At 51.8% G+C, this 3,176-nt stretch overlaps 1 long non-coding RNA gene across 1 annotated transcript; it reads right to left on the bottom strand.

The window, feature by feature from the left end:
* Positions 1-489: 489 nt before the first annotated feature.
* Positions 490-1,154, bottom strand: LOC139076438 (uncharacterized). The gene is made up of 2 exons (XR_011528045.1): positions 740-1,154; positions 490-577 (listed from the first exon to the last, which is right to left on the bottom strand). It is a non-coding gene; the product is annotated as an uncharacterized lncRNA (long non-coding RNA).
* Between the last annotated feature and the right edge of the window lie 2,022 nt (positions 1,155-3,176).

Below are 3,176 nucleotides of genomic sequence, written 5' to 3'. Positions count from 1 at the left end.
TTGGCCCAGCTGGCCTCTAGCCTCACCCACTCCTTCCACCCTGTGCTCCGGCCACACCACAGCTCTCCTGACTCCTAGTTTTGCTAATGCTTTTCCCTCAACCTGGCTCCTCTAGTCATGCAAATCCCACCTATCCTCGGAAGCCTTCTCTGTGAAGCCTTCTTTGGTTCTCCTAAAATAAATGTATTGCTCCCTCCTCTGTGCCTGTCAGTGCTTACTCTGCATCTCTTTACTTCCCTCGGCCTGTGCATTATGCTGTTGGTCCCTCCAAGGCACTGGAGGGTATGCTCCCAGAGGATGAGGGCTGTGCTCATTCACCGGCACGCCTGCGTGTTGACTGCACCTTTACGGCGAGCCCCTAGGCCTGTGAACGGCTTTAGTAACCTCGCTGCAACACGCTGCAGTGCTTGATCTCCCCCTTAAAGGGTATTGGGGGTTTCCCTAGAATCTGCCACTTCAAAGCCGTTCAGAAAAAAAAAATAGAGCTAATTTAGGCGACACTGTTTACTTCTTAAGAAGATGCTCTGGTGTTGCTTCCTGCACCTGGAGAAGGCTCCGGAGCGGCCTCCACAGTTCCCTGGCAAGCAATAGAGCTGTTAAAATCAGGGCCTGGGAGGGAGGAAGAGGGTGCCCGGAGGGTGTAGGGGGGTGTGCATTGGGGCTGACCTCCAGACAGGGCTACCCACCCCTGCAACCCCAGGCTGGGAGAAAGGGGCGCGGGTCCTACCCGATTACCTACACAGGCACCCCTGTCCTAACTTGTCTGCGCAGAGAGGGTGTTTAATTCTTCCACCTGGAGGGCGTGCCGCCTTCTAATTCACTGTGTCTCTGCCTTCTGTAGGTGACCATTCTTTGTTTTTGCTCCTAAAGTCCCAGCAAGGGGTGCCTCCTGATTGGGAGTCTTGTCCTCGCTCCTTGCTCCTGGGCGTCTGCATTTTCACAACGGCCCTTTGTGGTAGGTAGGTCCTCGCCTCCTTCAAACGACCTTGAGTAGCACTGTCCTCTGCCCCCTTTCTGGCTGCCACAGGAAGAGGCATGACTGCTGTGAGTCCAGGGCTTGAAGCCATTTTAGACTCAGGCAGGAAAAATAAACAGATGGGGGAGGAGGCTGCCCTCACGTCCTCGCTCTCATTATTCACCCATCCCCAGTGGTCAGTGGGTGACGTATTTAGGACTCAGACTTGCAGTTTGTCGACTGACTAAACAATAGGGCTTTATTGAGCAACTCCCATGGGCCCGTGTCTCTTAGGCCTATTTTACAGAAGGAAAAGCTGAGTGAACACAAAGAAATTGCTCAGAACCAGACATGGCTGGGGCTGCCTTGGGGTGGTTTTTGTGCTGAATCACGGGCCTGACTGCTGCCCCAGAGCAAAGGAGAACCGTCTCCTGTGGTCGGTGGAGTTTCACTGCTTCCTCTTCTGACTTTTTCCACTCGGACTGATCCTCGTCCTTGCCTGGCCACTTCTGCGTGTCCCACAGAGGCGGAACTTTGGGCCAGGTGGGCCCAGGGGGAGAGACCAGAAGGACAGAACAGCCGCTTAGACGGGCTTTCCAGGTGACAGGGCGCAAAACCGCTGTCCTTTCTCTGCCATTAGTTAGCAGTCAGGAGGCGTGCGTCCTGATACATGGGCTGCAGTGCCAGGAGGGGGCCCGACAAATAGTCCTCGTTCACCGGGCTCTGCCGCCGGCCCCTCGCAGGGTGCCCGATGAAAAGGGCAGGGGGGCGCCGCCAGGGAGGCCCGTCGGGGGCTCCTTCCCCGCAGCGCTGTCCCCTGGGCTCGCCAAGTCCCACGAGTCAGCAAACTGGAGAAGCGTTTTCAAAGCCAGGCCTTCGCCCTCCTTGGCAGGCTCCTCAAAGGCGCCTCGCTCTCGCCGCGCCTGGGAGAGCCTGTAAAAGGTCTTTTTGTTCGCGCTCCTCAATGGCTACATCCTCGGGGAGCCGTTCAAGAGGCACGGTGTGAGCCGGAGGACACTCGAGCTGCGCCACTTGGGTGGGCAACGGGAGGGAGCAGGGCCAGGCGGCGGGGCGGAGCAGAAGGGGCCCGGGTGGACGGCGCTGGAGGAGGCGGAAACTGTTCTCAGGCTCGGTGTGTAAGAATCCAGACGCTGCCCAATGGATGCTTTTAGAGGTCAGAGGCAAAGAGCGCTCATCGGCTTTTTATTTTTATTTTTTTAGGTGCACTGCCGTATTTGGTATACAAATAACACCTCACGTCTGTGGTGATGGGTCCTTAGGAATAGACAGAGAAATCGCCTTGGAATTTGGTGACTTCAGGACATGGCTTTGTTTTAAAAAATTCATTTCCAGACCTCAGCCGACAATTTTTCCCAGCAAGGTGGGTTTGTCATCAGCTCTGAAACAAAGGTCATCTGAGGCTCGTGGGAGCATGATTAAGACCTGGGTCCAGCTTAGAAATCATGGGTGATGGCCCAGAAAACATTGTCAAGCAAAGATACCCCTTCTGCTTATAGAAACACAGAATTCTGAGGCCATGAAGCAATCCCAGGGGCCCCTCCTACCCTTCTTCTCTGGCAAACATTTTTAAACAAAGTCTTTTAATAGCGAGCATGATAGCTCTCTAATTCAGTTATTATTATTCTCTTAGGATGTCTTGACTTAGCCTATTTATTTATAAAAATTGATCATAAACTATCATTGAACTAGCTGGAGGTTTGTATGTTTTCTCTAAAGCGTGAAAAAGTGAATTTCATTTGGACCTGATGCGAGGTGAATTAACAAATTATACCCTTGTACGGCAAGAATATCGAAGAAGAAAATGAATGATTTTTCTCTGGAATGATTCTTAGTAAGCCAAAAAGAAAAATCAACAAACTAAGCTAAATAAAACAATAACAAAAGTCCTCTCCAGTACTGTGTTTGGTCCAGTTGGTACAAAGTTTGTACCTGGTTTTATGAGCTAACTTTTCCCTCATTGTTTAAATGGATTTGGACATTATCTTTCCAACATGCCGTTTACAAGGAAGGTGTGCGCTGGTTTGCTTTTGCGGTGCGTTTACAAAGCCGCCTATCGAAGTGGTTCACAAGCAAAACAGAGGCCCTGGAAAGACGATATACCTTCCTTCCTGAGCAGATATTTCAGGATTGGGGAAGCAGGGTTTCCTGTGTTCTCACAAGGGGTTGAGATAAAGAAACCCAGGGCCGTTTCAGAAAGAAT

Source organism: Equus przewalskii, chromosome 16 (assembly GCF_037783145.1).
Source record: "Equus przewalskii isolate Varuska chromosome 16, EquPr2, whole genome shotgun sequence".
NCBI classification, from domain to species: Eukaryota; Metazoa; Chordata; class Mammalia; order Perissodactyla; family Equidae; genus Equus; species Equus przewalskii.
Note: the sequence above shows the minus strand (reverse complement) of the source record. Positions and strands in the feature narration are given on the sequence as shown.